Raw genomic sequence first — 19,115 nt, 5'->3', positions numbered from 1 at the left:
TGAGTCAGAGACTAAATTACATTATCCGCAGTTTGTGGGGTGATCCCTGGGAGGTATTCTGAGTCTTGTGAATTAAGGGTCTCATCAGATCGTTCACCTTCACTGTCTCACTCCTCTATGCCCAATTCAGACGATACCTCACCTTCCCTCCAATTCCTGCTGCCACTTGTAAAGCTCTACGCTGATCCTGTTTCATCTGTTCTACTTTGGGCCCAAGGGTCTGCGACCTTAGGGTTTTAATGTGTCTCCTCTCTCTCCCACTCTTTCCAGTCTGGCCACTGGCATGCATTTCCTTTGTTCCAGTTGATACTGATGAGCTTCCTGCAGATTCTCATATGTCCAACCATTCACCTGCTGCTTCAGAAGAATTGAAGAATTGCTATTTACCTTGTGCTATCACCCGTAGTGGAGCTGGGAATAACAAGGAGTATTTGAGGTCTTGCTGCCGGAGCTGGCGTTTCACAGCCATAAAGGAGTATCTTTGTTTTTGGACCATTGCTGTGAAATCTGGGAAAAACATGACAGTACTGTTACCCACTTGTACTTTGCATTTTTCTAGTCTCTATCCCTGTAATTCAACGCACAGATCAGGTGTGGTCTAGAGTTAGTTCCTGGTGGTGGAGGTTTTGACGGCACCCTATGTGCTCTCTCAAAGACAAAGTGGGGGGAGAGTGCTTCTGTCGGTATCAGGTCACAGAGCCAGGACTCAATGTATGCCGCCGTGTTTCTTCCTTCCATACCCTCTCTCAGGCCACCTACGCGCACATTATTATGCCTCGACTGTCCTTCAGCGTCTTCTGCACTGTTTTTCAGGAAATCAATATGGGTCTCGAGGTCTTTAATGCGCCTATCCATGGTCGCCATTTGCGGAAGAATCTTTACCACTGCAGCTTCCGTGGCCAATGTGCTATCCACAAGTTTACGATGGTCTGCACGTAGTAGATTCAAATCAATTGCCACCTTATCAATTTTACCTTTTAAAGATGCGCAAGTTTGATCCATAGTTTTATTCAGCATCTATACCGCTGTCAGGACTGCGTCCAGCTTGGCGGTCATTTGTTCTGTTGGCCCCTCTCCAGCCATCCTGCCTGTCTGTGCGCAGGTTCGGGGGGGGCTGAACAGAGTGGCCCCAGTGCTTGTCCATGGTTGTCCTCTTTGTGACATTGGGTCACCACGAGCTCGCAACAATAGTCTTCTGGGCTTTAGTGGTATGGTAGCTGAGGGGGGCCGTTTCGAGATCCTTCTGGTCCAGGTGGGCGGTATGCTGCATTGTATGCCCAATCGCGGGTTGGGTTTATATTTGATCGCAGTTGGAGACCCTCAAATCTCACGGTGCTGCGTGTCCCTTGCATCAGCAACAACTTATACGCTGCTTGAGGTCCCACCGATAATGTGTATTATGGATCCTGTGCAGCCATATTCGAGATCTAAAAGTCTCTTAAGGCAAAGCCAGGATGCCAGCAACCTCCCTCCTGCCTATAGGAGTATGCCGTAGAGCCCTTGAAATGCGCGCTACCTCCCTGTTCTCAACCCTTTGAGTCCATGTATTAAAGGCAAATAATCCTGTCCTATTTCGCTCCTGTCACGTCACCAAGTTCCTCAGGCCTGCCGGGCTGTTCCCGGAGTCTCCGCATGTGCGGCAGCAGTCTCTACTGGCCGTGCATGGCCGCCGGCCTGTTTTGCAAACACTGTGTAAATTACCGATCTCATGTATTGGCCTGTGTTCAGGACTCCTATCCCTTTGCGTGTGCTTTCTACAAGCCGCAGTCCTCTCAATGCAAGTGCGATTTGGGTGGGCCGTGTATGGTGGCACACCGAGAGCTTCAGTGTGTCGCGGCCTGCTGGGCGTGTCTCATCCCCGGCACTGCCTTGGAATTGCAGCCAGGCTGCCTTCACTTCCGCCTAGGCTCTTCTGTCACCCCGCGCCTCCAATCACAGTGCATGATGATACCGGCTCTCGTAGGTCGCCCAAGACACTCTGGACCCGGCCACAGTTTGATGAGCTTAATTGTTGACCCCGGCAGTGCACTAAATCAGGTGCATTTGGTGGATGTTGGGCATGTCGGGACGGAGCTCTAACAGAGCGCGTCCAACGCCATTGCCTGCTTGTCCACGCCGAACCAATGCCACCCCTTACATATTGATTTATAGAGCTAAACATAAACAAACGGAGCCAGCAATGTACTAAGAGAGTTTTCTACCTATAGAAAGAAACCAACACATACAACTGATGCACTTATCCAGAAACATAGTAAAGCTCTGACACTACCAAGTAAATCATCCATACACGTAGCTCTTTCAACATGTGTCAGGCCTAGTAAACTTGAGCCTATGCATGCAGTTCTTTTGCTAGAGCATCCGGATATGTAAATCCCCTTGACAAGCCTTAAGCTGTTGTTGTTCTACACAAAAAGCCTCGCCTAAGGTAGCCTGTAGCTAGGTTACAGGGTAAACTGCTAAGTGTATAAAATCATAGAAGTGTAGTTTGAAGTTTCAGTCAGCTACATGCACATTTTGAGGTTCATATGGTGACCTATAGATTCAGTGTTCTACATTTAGTTCACTCTCATGTAAGCACTTATAAACGGGGAGAACTACCAATATATCATGTCATATATAAGCATCTACACATTCAGTCAGATGCACAGATACATTTTATTTATCTACTTCTAATGGAAGCAATTGGACATTCACATAATTAGTCCAGAGAACTAACATTGAAACATAACTTTTACTACTAGATCCCTAACAACTTATTTAAGTGAGAGTGTCACTGCTTCAATTAATGTCAGATATATGAGTTGTCCTGCACAGTTTTACTGCTAACCACTCTTCATATCCATAACTCTTTGTAAACGCAAAACTTTTAAATAGTAAATACAAATGATTTGTAAAGTAACCTGTGAATAAACTATAGCACCACAATGGTATAAAATTGTAAAATAATGGTATATCTATAAATTTAGATGATGTAATTATAGAACTTACAGTTCTTTTAAGATTTCTATTTCACTTGAAACAGAAGACTTAAAAATGACACTAATGGAACGAAAGAGAGGAGTGCATAACCAAAAAACTGTACTACATCAACAAGACTCAAAATAAAAAAGTGGATGATGGACACAATATTAGGGATGTAAAAAAATCTACTGGTAAGAGAATTAAGCAGTTTCTAAAAAAGTATTATGAGGAATGAAAAATGTGGAAAATGATGAGAACAAAAAGAAAATTTTGACAACAAGTCAAAAACAAAAAGGAATAACTCATGTTCAAACTATAAAGATTTGTATAAAAGCACGTCGTTTAACAACAAGGCAAAAACAGTACATACATTTAAGAAGAAGAATGTTTAGAAATAAGGTAATGCGACATTTTGCAAACAACATAAAACAGTATAAGAGAAGATCAGCAGCTCATAAGCAAAACAACACATAGAAAGTGAGGTAGAAAAAGCATTTGCCTTAAAGTGAAAAACTATTTCTTAATAATAAACAGAAGGAAAAGTTGGATAAAACAGTGCCCTCTATGAAGAAGTAACTCCAGGAAAAAGGCTTGTTGATAGAAGAAACATTTGTAAAACCTACACTGGTATATGGAAACATACTTTCAGGACTGAGCTTTTTTTTAATGAAGAATGCTATTTACAAGAGAACACATTAGTGCATGCAGTTAAAACAGCTGGTCGATGTTATGAGGTGAAAGATGGTAGTCCCATTCCAAAAGAGGATATGGTTCCTAGGAATGTTGAGGAATGATAGCTGAAGAAGTATAGGGAAAATGTAGACATGATTCCATATAAAAGTTTAATTGTTGTAGTATTCAACAAGAATCTATTCATATTTTACGTCAGTTTCCAGATAGGAGAAGGATTGGCATTTTGCAAGGATTTGATTCATGTAAAATCAGAAAGTATGGTAATTTACATGTACATTCACTAGCTTGTCTATCAAAGAAAGTGTGCCAAAGCACCTTGCATCATTTCAGAACGTTAGCTGTTCACCACTCTGAAATGCGCAAGTTAGAAGACTTTACTATGTGAAAACACCTGAACTATGTTTAGGAGAAATGAACACAGCTCTTTTACATGGTTCAGTTTCAAATGTAGAAAATGTTTGTGATGATGTTTTATTTCGTTTCTTTGGTCCTGAAGAGGAGTGTAAGGAAAGTAAAGACTTGACATCTGCAGGTGTTGTAGAACAGGACAGAGAGATTACTATTGATAACTTAAGACAAGAGAACGAAAAGTTTAACACAGTTTCCTCTGAAAAATTAAACTGTGTTTGCATTTGTTGTCGACACACTCACTAAAAAAGTCAAACTAAGAATGTTGATTTGTATTTAAAAAGTGAAAAAGAAATCAATGATAAGTAGCCACAATTTGCTGTTTATTTATTTGTGGAAGAACAATTAGACTTGTTCACTGATCAAGTTAAATGTAACTACTTTTACAACAAATTAGAAGATAACAAAATGCCAGATAGAACAGTACATAACTACTTAGGGCCCCATTCACAGAACTAATATGAGACAAAATCCTAAACTTACTACTTTTGGTATTCACAGAAGGCACTTACTACTTTTGGTATTCACAGAATGCACTCACTACTTTTGGTTAACTTTACTACTTTTGGTTAAATGTACTACTTTTGGTTAAACTTACTACTTTTGGTATTCACAGAAGGCATTTAGTAGTAGTAAAGTTAGTTTACTACTCTTAAATGCCTTATTTGAATACCAAAAGTAGTAAGTTTAACCAAAAGTAGTAGGTGCATTCTGTGAATACCGAAAGTAGTACGTTTAGGATTTTTTCTCAGATTAGTTCTGTGAATCGGGCCCAGGGAGTTGGTACCTATTCCTCAAGAACTAGCAGACTTAAATGTTTATTAGTCGAATCTATGTACTCATTCAAGGCCATAGTTTGTATGGAGCCTAAGACAGGGAAGGTGCCACCAACTGACATAAAAAGACCTTAAAGGAAGAGTTGTGTACTTAACATTAGATTTTAAACAGTATAATAAAACTATTGGTGTAGACCGAGAGGATAACAAATCCCGTGTTATTCTAGTAAATGGTGTTCCTACAAAGAATAAAAAAAATCTAGCAAGAGTTAGTAGATATTAGTAAAGTTAGAAATGCGACATTATACCTGGTACAAAATAGTGTTTATTACAAGAATGTGGATGTTCTTCAATCAATCAATCAATCAACCAATCAGGGGTTTGTGAAGTGCACTATTCACCTGTGAGTGTCTCAAGGCCCTGGGGGGAAAGGGGGGTCGAGCAGTTCCGTCTCATCCGAAGAGCCAGGTCTTGAGGCTCTTCCTGAATGCTGCAGAGTGCGGGTTCATCTAATGCTGAGTGGGAGTTTGCTCCAGGTCTTGGCTGCGGTGTAGGAGAAGGATTGCCCCCCACTCTGGCTTGGCAGATGCGTGAGATTTCAGCCAGGGCAAGAACGGTGTAGCTGAGGCTTCTCTTAGATGCATAGAAGGATATTCTTTCATTGAGGTATTGGGGTCTGATGTTGTGGAGGGATTTGTAGGTGTGAGTGAGGAGCTTGAAGGTCATCTCCTTTTGACAGGGAGCCAGTGGAGTTCTTGTAGGTGCTGGGTGAAGTGGTAGTGTCGAGCTATGTGGAGGACCAGTCTAGCTGCAGTGTTCTGGATTGTCTGGAGGTTGAGGAGTAGAGATTTGTTTATTCTGGCGTAGAGGGTGTTCCCGTAGTCCAGTTTGATGGTTATGAATGCGTGGGTGACGAGCTGTCTGGATACGAGGTGGATCTGTTTGAAGGTCTTGTGGAGGATGTGTCATGGCTGTAGCAGGTGTGAGGCACAGGCAAATAAGGGGTACACATAAACACATACTTGCCTCCTTAGGTCACTGAAGAATGACTGGAAGACAAGGGTACGGTGAACTACATCTCCCAGCATCCTCAGGGAATGTCACAGGAAGGGGCTCCAGTGATCGGCAGTTGAGGGAGGGCAGTATATAAGCCCCTTCTGTCTTCTGACCCGGTGCTTGTCAATCCGACTTCCTGGATGTGGATCCTGCTCCCAGCCGATCCTGTTTTCCACGTTGGATTACCTGGCCAATTTACATCGGCTTGCTTGTGCGAGTGTTCTGCTCTGCTTTCTTCTGCGCTCAGTTCCTGCCCCGGCTTACAGTGCTGTATTTCTTTCACCTTGGCGCAGCGGTTTTGGAACTGTGCCTTTGCAGCAGTGAGCGCCTAAAGTGTGTGCCACGTCTGTGACCCCCCCTTTTACTGCATGTCAGTCACCCCTAAGGTATGCCCTAGCTAGCCCTATGGGCAGGGTGCATTGTAGGTAAAAGGTAGGACATGTACCTTAACTGCGTGACATGTCCTGGTAGTGACAAACAGCCATTATAGTTTTTCACTGCTGTGAGGCTCCCCTCTCATAGGAATGCATTGGGGATTCCCTGGTAAGTGTTTCAGTGGTAATTCCTGATATGAGAAGAGCAGCATGGTCAATTTTGGTATGTTTGGAATAGTGATAATAAATGCTGAGTAATGGTGTGCGCAGATTTATGATCACTATTTTAGAAATGCCACTTTTAGAAGTTAAACTAATGAGTGTGAGAGTGCAGCCCTTTTCTTAAATTGAAAACCGTCCTTGAAATCTCCAGTTGTATGTGCGTGCATACAGCGAACTGTGGATCGCCTCCACCACAGCAATTGAAACAATGATCAGACCAGACTTTTAGAAGTTGACATTTCTGTGTGCTATGTGGCTCCCTGCCTGGCTTTGGTGTGACAGGGCCTGGGGAGTTGTGTGGCTCCAGGGAGGGCAGGGTGAGTCAGTGCTAGGCAGAATCTGCAGATCTGTATTTGGAGTAGGTGGAGGAGTAGTCCCTGACCCTGAATAGGTTTGTGACTGCCTGGGTGAATGATGGCCCCGCCCCCCTGTGGTGTGTCTGAGGACCGAGCCCCCACCTGACAAAGGGGAGTAGAAGCACGGTAAACCGAGTGCTCCAGTACTCCCCCAGAACCAGTTGAGACTTTTTCCCCAGCCCTGTGCCAGGGCAGAAGAAAGGGAAGATGTAGTATTAATATTGGGGATGTTATCCGATGCAGGGTGTGCTGCTTGGGGCTTACTGGGACTGGACGGATGCCGCTAGGAGGAACAGCAGCTAGGGCTGGACCTGCTGCCCTGCTTGGCAGCTGAGAGGGTATGTTGCCTGTTTTTGAGCCCCAGTGCACTGGCCTGCCTGTGCACTTTTAGAGGGAAGTGCTGCCTGCTTCCTACTGGTGCCTGCAGGTGAGCCCCTGACCACTGCCCAAGCTTCAGATTAGGATTTGGGCTGACAGCGCGTGGTAAGCACTTTTTCCTGTACCCAAGAAGGGGGAGCTTCTGCAGGCAGGCGCCCGTGTGCGCTTTACCTTTATTGCCCCCCAGTACTCCAGTACCAAGATGCACCCACCTCTCTTGCATTTTGAGGACAAGAGCAGGTGGCAGGGCGCTTTGCTGTTCAAAGGGCCAAGGCGGGGTGAAGTACAGGAAGAGTGCGGTGTCCGCACCCCCGCAGTGAGTTGATAGCATATTCTCCTGTTCCTGCCTGAACAAAGGAGGCAGGTGAAACTAAGCGGAAGTCAGGCAGGACGAGCCTGACGGTGGGCGGGACATCGCGCCCTCCATGAAGAAAGCTGGCCGGAAGTCAGGCATCGGTTGCCTGGTGGTAGGCATGGCTGAGGAGCCACAAGTGGAGACTGGGCAGAAGGTTTCTGGTTCCCTTGCCGGCTTTGAGAAGTACGGAGCCTCGCGGGCTCCCGTGGTCCAGTTTCGCGCCTTTTTCCACAGGGCCGGACGTGCAGCGCTGCAACAAGATGACCTGGTGAATGGTGCTTGCAGGGGAGCATGTGTGCAGGGTTCCTGTGAAAGGAAAACCGAGAAGGAGAGGCTCCACAGATCTGAGGTGGCGAGACCGGTAAGAGGCCAGGAGAGGGGCCGTACCAACATTCCCCCTAACTGCAGAGCAGCTGCCCCAGGTGGCAATGGGCAGCTGCCCCTAAACGAGTCATAGTATTGGGGGCATTCCTTCGAGGTGACCAAGGTGGGTGGCATCCCTGCCCCCTTGCACTACGGGCATTTGTTCTTGCTTCAACTGCAACCAGAGGACTAGTGGAAGCCCAGTGAAGGGGCTCAGAGTTGGGAAAGCCCTCATTGAGAACGGGCATTGTGGGGTGACCTCAGGACAGGGTCCCCCGCTTGAGAATGTCCTGGTGAAGGGGACAGCAACACTAAGTGGGGATACGCCTGTTGAGGGGCTGAGGTTCCCAATAGGTTGCACAGTAATGATGGGACCTACTGATGATGCGCAATGATGGTGCATTGGTTTCCAGCTGTATTGACAAAAGATGTTATATGGTGCCATGTTGTGTTTTTGATGCCTAAATGTGGTTTCATAATATGGTTCATACCTAATGTGATGGATGAATAATGTGTTTATGCTAATTGTGCCTTTACCAGTAGTTTCTGGTTGTTTTATTTCTTACTACTTGTGCTTCCTAAAGGTTCTGACAGTGGCCTGATTGGCCCTGTCATGTATATAATCCCCTGTGAAGTATTGCCTACTGCCAGGTGGTACAGTGTACTTTTGTGATTATGATTCTAATGGGTTTTATGATAATAAAAATGCTATTGTTTATATAACCTTGAGTGGAGTTTCTTTTGTGATGTTCCTAGTGTGTCGTTGCTGTGTGTGTGTGTGTTGTGCAAACAATTTACACATTGCCGCTGGGAAGAGCCTGACTGCTCGTGCCAAGCTACCAAGGGGGTGAGCAGGGTTTATCTTCAGCGTGTAACTCCCTAGCCCTGACTAGAGTAGTGGTTTCTCCCTGGTTTAGGCTTGTGCACAGCCAACCAAAAATCCAATTCCTAACAATGGGGGAAAGGTTAAGAAGCTTGCTGTGTTCCACAACTGTTCCCCACTGAACAGGGTGGACGATTCGATGTCCATCCTGTACAGATACCAGCATCTGAATACCGATCAACAAGATTATTCTTAGAAGATTCAAGATTTTGGCAGTGTATTCCCAGTATATGTCATGTTCTGTGATTTGCCTGGACATTCATATGCAGTGAACCATATATTGAAAACAGGACGTTTTCTGCAAAATCTTTCTGTAAGAGAATTTAAGAACAAAGTTCAAAGAAGGGATGAAAATTTGGAATGCAGCTTTATCAATTTGATGGTGAGCCAACGTAGCACCAACATATATTAAAATCGCTGTCATGATGAACTTGAATGCATGTTAAGAAATCTAGGCACACCTACCTCTACCTGGTTTCTAACACTCAGCTTTGCTGAGTATGCGTGGGATGACCTGCTTGAAGTCATGCGTGAAGTAAATTCAGATACAAGGATCATCTAAGTCAAGACAGGTTTGCAGATATTTTCGCTACTGGTTTCAAACTATGATATGATTTATCTGCAATAAAATAAATCTACCTCTTGGAGAGGTAATTGATTTTTTTGGGCGACAAGAGTACCAAGTCAGAGGTGTTCTTCATATACACATGCTACTATAGATAAAGGATGCACATAATTTGAAACAGATAGTGATGGGGCGGTCCTGTCTACCATTGAACAATATGTGCCATGGAGAGAACAGCTTGAAACAACATGTTTTACAGTTTCAAAGTCATAGATGTGGAAAATACTGTTGTTGAAAATATAGATGCAAAGGTAAATGTTATACAAGATGTTGTTTCAGATTCCCACGACCTGTCATTTCACAAGGTGGAGTAAACATCTTCTTCTCAGCGGTAAGACACATAGTAACTCGGAAATCATCCTAAAACACATACAAGCTAAGGAGAACAGAAACTTCAAAGTATATTAATAATTATAATACAGTCAGTTGGAAAATGTGGAATGCAAACATGGATATTCAGTTTGTTGCAAACAATTCAATTGCTGTTGCTCATTACATCACATCATACATTGCAATATCTGAGAAGTCAGAGATGAAAGAGGTGTGGGGTGAGATTTCTGCAGAAAAGAGTCTCAGCAAGAAATTGTACAGCTTTAGCTTAAAGATGCTTTCCCATAGAGAGATTTGATCCTCTGAGTGCTTTTATTGGTTGAGCTTGGCCAGTTTATTTTCCAAGTCAAGAGGAATCGTTTGGGTAAGCCTAGGCCTAGCCAGGGCACGGAACAGAGTATTGAAGTCTCCCCCAGAAATCGTATACTTAGCACAGTTTCAGCCAGAAAGCACTGATATTGTTAAAAGAAATATGGTGGATAAATACTATCCAAGAAGTAGTCAACATCTGTAAAATGTATGCATCTATGAGGTACCTCAAAACTAAAGGTCAAAAACGAATGCAACAGAAAACATACATGAAGAAAAAGATGCAGTGATAGGATGTGTTGGATGTTTGGTCAAACATACTAAAGAAAATCTTATTATCCATTAAAAACTCAGTTGGCAAATTCCGGATAAGAGAGAAGTTTTCTATTTAGCTCTCCTGCAGCTCTTCAAGCCTTGGAGTCTTTCCTATCTAATTGAAAATGTTGAATGGTGAGATTGAACAAGAAGAAATCCTCGCAGCTGAAATAAATAAAGAACATTCACAAAGTAGCCAAAGTTCCGGACCATTGACTCAACCACCGTTCTGACACGGGATCTTTTCACTCACACTGATGATGGTTTTATTTACCTGTCACAGCACTGTGTGTGCACGCATTGACAACCATACCGATAGCTATCTACCCCACCACGCTGCTACCCTGATCTTTATAACATGCATGAATTCAGTATGGACGTTAGAGACGCTAGTGACTTTGCGAGGATTTCCCCACTTGAGACCATATATATTATCATTCTCCTTTCTTTTTAGGATGTCCCCTGACGAAGGGCAAATCTTGTGCCCGAAATGCATTGGGATGATGTATGAACTCTAAATGCATACCCAGTTATACATGTTTGATTTTATCTGGAAATATGCAACGTTGAAGAATACAATGATCATTGAAAACAAGTGATCATTAAAATATTGGTTTATGGACCTGTTTACATCAACTCTTTAATTTTGGATTCAAGTTTGATTAAAATTCTCATCACGCTGTGCGCTGGGGGACAGCCCCTATCCAGAGGCTGCACCTGACTGAGTATTCCGACAACAATTTTTGGACTAGAAAGTGAAGCCCCGGTTGCACGCGACAACCGTACAACACTCAAATTGTCTAAGCACCTGGTTGTGCGCTTCCTTCATATTTGTTTATTTTACATGTTCCTGTCCTGGACACGGCACACCAACTGTTTAAAATGAATTATGAAACCATTACCAACCTTACTGACTCTCGAGCAGACACCTTTGCATTTTCTGATGATGATGATGCCACCAAAATATACGGTCTCATACAGGAGGATATCTCCCTATTGTCGAATGCAAGAAACAAAGAAAGTAACATAAAACAACTATTGTACTTATTGAAAAAGGAATCCAACCAGAGGCTCCACGCTAGCACGCTCATTAGATATCACCGTGCACAATGGATACCCAGGGGCCTGAGGGTCCCATTAAAACCGTTACTCTGCAAAAACAACTCAGGATTTGTTGAGAAATGGTACGCCATTCTCAACAAGTGCTCTCTGGATCTCATCCTACTAATAATAGAGGAACTGTCGAAAGCCCTGGAAGAACTAACCATTGAGATTAACATCATAAAGACCGAATTGACGGGGGCGTGGCTTAGCACGCGATGTAGACGGACGTGCCTGGGATGAGCTCCGAGTGAAGCTCCCCTAACACGGGCCATTTCTCCGGCATTTCTCACTGTAGCTGACCCAAACTCGCACCGAGTGTGCCCGGGAGCCTGATCCACCGCCTGAGAGACTTTGGGGCGGATCGGCGATACGGACCCTCCGACCAGCGGAGGCCTCAGCAGTTACCCGGCCAGGGCCCACTTCCGGCCGGCAGCTCCGATTACTCGAGCCCGGGGATCCGGCCCTTCGAGGTAGGCCACGCCGCGCACGCCCACCCCCGGACTGCACGGGGTGGGGGACAGGTCCACACCGCAATGTCTGGTGCCCCGAGCGACCCCACTGCCCGGGAGCCCCTGCATTTGGTAGCGGAGGCGGCACCCTCGGCCACTCAGGCTTGGAGCATCGGCCCGCTTAGCCGGCAGCGCCAGGGACACCCCGCTGGGCCACACGGTGATCAGGAAAGAGCCACACCACACCGATTGGGATCTCCATTGCCCTGCTGCCCGAGAGCCCTTGCAATAGAAAGTGGAGGCGACGCGCTCGGGCGCGCTGGATCCCTGCCCCCCCCTCTCTACCCGGGGGTGATTTCCAGCCCACGTCGGACCCGGCCCGTGCCCAGGGACCCGGCCTACACCTCGCAACGGTCGCATACACACTTGAGCAGCCCTGTTGTAAGGCGATTCCGCCGTACTTACGGTGGCATAGTGCACGCCGGGGGTGCTGAACTTGGCTGCGCGGGTGGCGGATCCCGTGCAAACCCGCGCGTAGCGCCCCGTGGTTCACCCCTCGCCGAGGGACACGACGCCCTACACCACAATTGCTGTTGTCCGGTACCACCCGGACAGATTGATCCTCCCACACCCGGAGGAACGAGGGCGGCCAGAGAGGCCACGTGGCCTGGATTGACCAGTCTACCCGCGGTCCCACCAAGAGGAGAGTCGCCGTCGTGTCATTTGAAGCGACATCCAGTGGCGCACAGGCGCTCCTACACCGACTGCGACGCAACCTTTGCACCCTCCCTGGGCGGTGTCGCTGAGCGGGATCCCGAGTGTCCTGGCGGAATAGCGATCCCCTCACCAGTTATACCGTGCCCGGAGTGGGCGACGCGGAGTGCCAGACCTCGTGACAAACACGCCCAAGACCCTGCAGTACTGGTGGTGGAGGCCTGCCATCCCGGCTGCCTTGCAGTGCTGACCAGTCCCATGTCAGGAGGGACTAGAGCGAAGACCGGAACCGGAGGGGCACTTAACAAGGGGAAGATGGTGAAGAACCTCGAGGCTGACCAGACTGCCTCCAAACTGGACACCATGCTAGCGGCCATGGAGCGCTTAGAAGAATCCATGCAGTTGACCCGTACGTCACTGGAGACCAGGATAGACAAGGTGGCAGTGGACTTGACGCACCTCAGGGCGGACCACAAGAAACTATCCGAACGCACCTCAGTCCTGGAACAGACTTTGGCGGAGGCCTCGCCCAAATTGGTACAGACGGATAAGCATATACGCGACCTCCTCAATCGAGTGGAGTTCCTCGAGGACAGGGCGGAGGATGCGGAAGGACGAGCCCGGAGGAACAATGTACGCATAGTGGGCCTGCCGGAACGCTGGGAGCGGAGGGAGGCGGCGGAACATATGGAGGACTGGCTCCGAGGACTGTTGCCGGAGGGCACGCTGTCGCCGCACTTTGTAGTGGAGAGGGCGCACCGGGTGCCGTCCCGTCCACCCCCGGAGGGCTCCAACCCCAGACCAATGCTTATGCGAGTGCTGAACTACCGCGACCGGGACACCATCCTGCGCGAAACCAGGAAACTATCGGACATTAAAGTGGACAATGCAAAGGTGATGTTCTTCCCCGACTACACGGTACAGGTCCAGCGGCAGCGCCACTCGTTCATGGCAGTGAAGCAGAGACTCAGGAGTGTGGCTCTCAAGTATTCGTTACTATTCCCGGCACGCCTCCGGGTGGTAGCACAAGATAAGACACATTTCTTTGACACTCCTGAGGCAGCTGCGGCCTGGCTGGATTCTGGAGTCGATACGGGTCGTGGGACCGCACCACCAGAGCCGCGCAGAAACCGCGGCGCCCGCAGACGGAGGCACCGGCGCCCCTCGCCGGCTAGGTCGTCCGCTGCGGATACAGAGATGGGCCCCACACCAGAACAAATACAAAGCGAACAGCAAGAAGCCCTCCGGATGGCAGCCAAGCTCGGTGGATCACAGTCGCCTATCCTGATCTCCAACGCCAGCCCCAGATCACGCGGGAGCGAGGATGACGAATCCTTGTACGGGCTGCCGGATGAACAAGTCATGGAAGGCCTACCGGATGTCACACCCCAAACGGCGGACCTAATAGCGTAGTGAGGTCCCTCACTCTGTTCTTGAGCGGACCACGGTGGTTGGCGCCACGTAGGAGGCAGTGCACTACATTGGAAGACCCACTTGGCGGACCCACCGGGGCTTCTGAAGTCCTCAGACAGCACAATCGGCGCTGTCCTCGGGCCCGCGCCCTGCCCCCGCCCCCCCCACCCTGGTGAACCCTGACTTGCTCCCACTGCCAGGAGGGGGGTCGGGGTTACGCTGTCTGCGGTGCGCCAGAGACATTGTGTTGAAGGGGTGGCCGGACCCCTAGAGGTGAGTGTCCCCCGGGAGGTGAAGGAGGGGCCTCCGGAACAGAGTATCCCGGCTCTGGGACGGTGGGCACTTTTGGCCCTGGATGTGCACACTGACATTGACTTCTGCTGGCCTTTGGCTCACAGCCCGTGGAGGGGAGGCACCACAGCTCTCTTAGCCTGGTGAACTAACATACATTGCTTGTGTTGCGCACTCTGTCACCCCCCCATTGAACTCACGGATTACTTGAGGCTCATTAGAGCGTTTGGGCGACGACACGTTTTGTTGTTGCCCTTTTGGCATTATGGTTCTGTTAATATTCTTTTTGAGACTAGTGTCGGCACTGACATGTCACAGTTTATGTCCCTGTGTCTGTGTGGGATGGCGGGCTGGAATCCTGGTCATTGGTTTCTGCTGTTGTACTTATGTGGCCGGGGCGGGCTGGAGGCTGGGGGGGGTGTGCGGGTGATTGGGAGATGTGGAAACTGTGATGGCTACGGTTAAATTTTGTACCTGGAATGTCAGGGGCATGCACACACCCTCACGTAGATATCAGGTGTACTCCTATCTTAGAAGCCAGATAAGCCTTACAGGCAGTAAGGACAACTTCTAAGCACTCTGATAGGCACCTTGGTGCGTAAGATCAATAAAGTTTTAAACTGAAAAGTTGAACGTAAACTTATCATGAATTTTATTTCAGCAATCCTTGTGCATGATAGTAGTCATTTGATCACGAATTCAAAACATCATCATCATATTATGGTCATATGATCCAATGAGTATAAGTGTTTGCATTTCTTTTACGGTTATACATTCAAAACTGTCCCCGGTTATATATTCAAAGCTGTCCCCGATGCATTTCGTGCTGGGATGCACTTCTTCAGGGGGAATCTAAAAGGTAAAAGGAAACCACATGTAGGGCGCTGATACAGGAGTCCTAGACACATGCTATGTACAGCGATACTAAACAATAGTGAGTAAAGACCATGCCAAAGTATGTTGAGACGAGAGGGTGAAAAAACAGTGTGGTTTCATCCGTGGTACATAGAAAAAGCACGTGACTAAAGGCCGTTTCAAACGTGAAGGTAACATGCCTGTGTGTTAGAGGATAGTGTCCAAAAAGTAGCACACCAAAGGAATCAAGAGATAAAAAATAATAAATGAAAATACGTGATTAATCAGCAAAGGCACTGTGCAAAATTAAAATATCTAAAAGTAGAGCACCCGAAATATCAACGTGTGGGATTGTAAAAGTAACGGTGCGCATAGGATGCTACTTTGCCAAACTTAAAACGCTGAAAAAGCGAAGCTCTTACCGAGTGTACAAGAGGTTAGACCCATTCCGCAAAGTGAGTACCGAGCTCAAATTCGAGAACCCGGAAGACGCCACGCATGCGCGTTGAGTGGAGTTAAAAGCGCATGGAGACGAAACAATGAAAACAGACTTAACTCGCAATGCGAGTGAATGGAAAAAAGAGAGAAACGAAGGTCTACAGTTCAGCAATAAATTGGGGGTGAATATGAAGATCAAATAATAATATAAATCAATAAATGGGCAGGCAAGGGAAAGCGCAAAAGAGAGGCCTGTGCAGAAGAGAAAGAATAGAGAATAATAAAGATATCGGAAGGAGTGACGTGTATCAGAGACAGTACATAGATGAGTATAATGAGAAAAAAAAGAGGATGATGCAGGGAACAAAGGGAAGGTCATAGAAAAATAAATTACTAACACATCCAGGTGTATGCAAGACAATTATACATAAAAGGCAAATATGCAAAAAGGTTATCAATCAAATGAGCATGTCAATTTGCAAATAGAACGAACACAATATCGGAATAATATATGTTTAAAGGTAACAACTGTATTCCAATCTATCATTGAGTCCTTTTGGGTGCATCGCTAGAAGACGGTGTATCCAATATAATTCACGACGTAGCAGATTTTTATTATTGTCTATGTGGGAATGTTTGTCCACTACTTCCAAGACAAGGAAGCGGATTTGGCTCGGATTGTGTCCATGTTGCACAAAATGGGCTGCTACACAAGATTTGAGGTTTTTAGTGCGTATGTTGCTACGGTGCTCCGTCAATCTAGTTTTGATTTTCCTTTCAGTTTTACCTACATAAGGTAGGCCACACGGGCATTTCAGCAAGTATATAACGTTGGTCGAGTCACAGGTGGCATTGACTTTCAGATGAATAGGCGTCCCTTGGGTAGGGTGTGATAGACAATTCCCTGGAATGATACTACTGCAATGGCCACAGTTGTGGCATGGTATAGTGCCTTTGTAGGTTGTTTGTTTTGAAGTTGGAAGTTGCTTAAGCATGGACGCAATATTTTTAGAGCGTTGGTGTGCAAAAATTGGAGGTTGGTCAAATATCTTGTTAAAGTCCGTTTCAAGTTGTAGCATTTGCCAGTGCCTGCGGATGGACTGTTTGATCTTTGAGGATTGTGTAGAATATTTTGAGACAAATACAACTCGGGTGTCTGATTCTGTAAGCTGTTCTCTAGGTTTTAGTAGCTCTTGTCTGGATTTGTTCAAGACTCTGGTTCTGGCTGTTTCTGTAATTTCCTCTGGGTATCCCCGTTGCTTGAATTTGGTAATAATGGTGGAACTGTTATGCTCAAAATTTTCAGGGGTAGATGCAATTCTTTTGGCCCGCAAAAGTTGCGAGTATGGCAGGTGTCGTTTTAAGCTGGGTTGGTGGAAACTCTTGTAATGCAAGTAGTTATTCCGGTCGGTGGCTTTTGTATAGATTGAGGTGACAAATTGGTTGTTGTTTAATGTGATTTGTACATCCAGAAAGGATATGGATTTTGAATCAAAACTGTAAGTAAATTGAATACGATCATCTACTTGATTGAGGTAATTGATGGCTTGGTGAAGTTGGTTCTCATTGCCTGTCCACACTAGAAAAATGTCATCGATATAACGGTAATAGGCATGTATGTGTGGTTGCCACAATTGGTGACTCAATATGTATTTGGTCTCAAACGAGTACATGAATAGATTAGCATATGCAGGAGCCGCACAGTTGCCCATGGCGACTCCTGATAACTGTTGGTAGAATTTGCCAGTTGATGCTTTAAAATAGCTGTGATGCAAAGTATACTGCATAAGTTCCATGATGAAAACTTGTAAGTCCATAGGTTTTTCACTATGTACCAAGGCAGTTTCTAATGCTTCCAATCCCAAATTGTGAGGTATCGACGTATATAAAGAGTTAACATCAATAGTGCATAAGATCACAGGTTGATTGGGTTGTATATTGATGTTTTGAAGCTTGATTAAGAAGTCTGTGGTATCCTGTATGTAAGTAGACATGTTTGTCACAGATTTTTGCAAATGTTTGTCGATATACTTGCCAGTTGGTTCGTGGATGGAATCACATGTGCTCACTATCGGTCTAAAAGGTGGCTTGGTAGTATGCTTATGAATTTTGGGTACAAGGTAAATGTATGGTATCTGAGGGTAATCTTTGACTAGAAATCTTTTGTCTTTTTCGGTGATGGTTCCAGATAAGACAGCTTTAGTAACGATGGTAATCAGAACCTGCTTGTATTCGTAGGTAGGATCAGTATCCAGAAGCAAATATAGATCAGGATTATTCAGATGCTTATCTAAATGAAGATTGTAGTAGCTGGTGTCTAAGGCTACTAGTGCTCCTCCTTTGTCTGCCTTGCAAATTTTTATGTTGCTGTTAGAAGAGAGTTGTCTGAGTGCTTGAAATTCGTTAGTTGGTAAATTGGAACGATGTTTAGAGGACGTTTTAAAGATGGTGTGAATGTCTTGTTGTACAGCTATTTCAAATGTGTCCAACACTTTGTGACTCGTAGGTGGGATAAAAGAACTTTTTGGTCTTAATCCCATTAGGGTACTTTGATCTTGAGTAGTTTGTGAGGGACATACATTAGTGAAGAAATGTCTTAAACGTAAAGTTCTCATGAACTTGTAAAAAGAGATGGTAGTATCAAGTTCATTAGTGTGATACGTTGGTACGAAGTTCATGCCTTTTTGGAGAACTTGTTGTTGAATGTTAGTTAATGGAATTTGTGAAATATTTATTACTAAATTCTGTGACTCCTGGTGGATTTCGCCGGTGGTAAATCGGTGGGTCACAGACCCAGGAGGTCCCGCAGGACCCACCGATTTACCACCGGCGAAATCCACCAGGAGTCACAGAATTTAGTAATAAATATTTCACAAATTCCATTAACTAACATTCAACAACAAGTTCTCCAAAAAGGCATGAACTTCGTACCAACGTATCACACTAATGAACTTGATACTACCATCTCTTTTTACAAGTTCATGAGAACTTTACGTTTAAGACATTTCTTCACTAATGTATGTCCCTCACAAACTACTCAAGATCAAAGTACCCTAATGGGATTAAGACCAAAAAGTTCTTTTATCCCACCTACGAGTCACAAAGTGTTGGACACATTTGAAATAGCTGTACAACAAGACATTCACACCATCTTTAAAACGTCCTCTAAACATCGTTCCAATTTACCAACTAACGAATTTCAAGCACTCAGACAACTCTCTTCTAACAGCAACATAAAAATTTGCAAGGCAGACAAAGGAGGAGCACTAGTAGCCTTAGACACCAGCTACTACAATCTTCATTTAGATAAGCATCTGAATAATCCTGATCTATATTTGCTTCTGGATACTGATCCTACCTACGAATACAAGCAGGTTCTGATTACCATCGTTACTAAAGCTGTCTTATCTGGAACCATCACCGAAAAAGACAAAAGATTTCTAGTCA

This window comes from Lissotriton helveticus, chromosome 9 (assembly GCF_964261635.1).
Source record: "Lissotriton helveticus chromosome 9, aLisHel1.1, whole genome shotgun sequence".
In the NCBI taxonomy this organism is placed as follows: domain Eukaryota; kingdom Metazoa; phylum Chordata; class Amphibia; order Caudata; family Salamandridae; genus Lissotriton; species Lissotriton helveticus.
Note: the sequence above shows the minus strand (reverse complement) of the source record.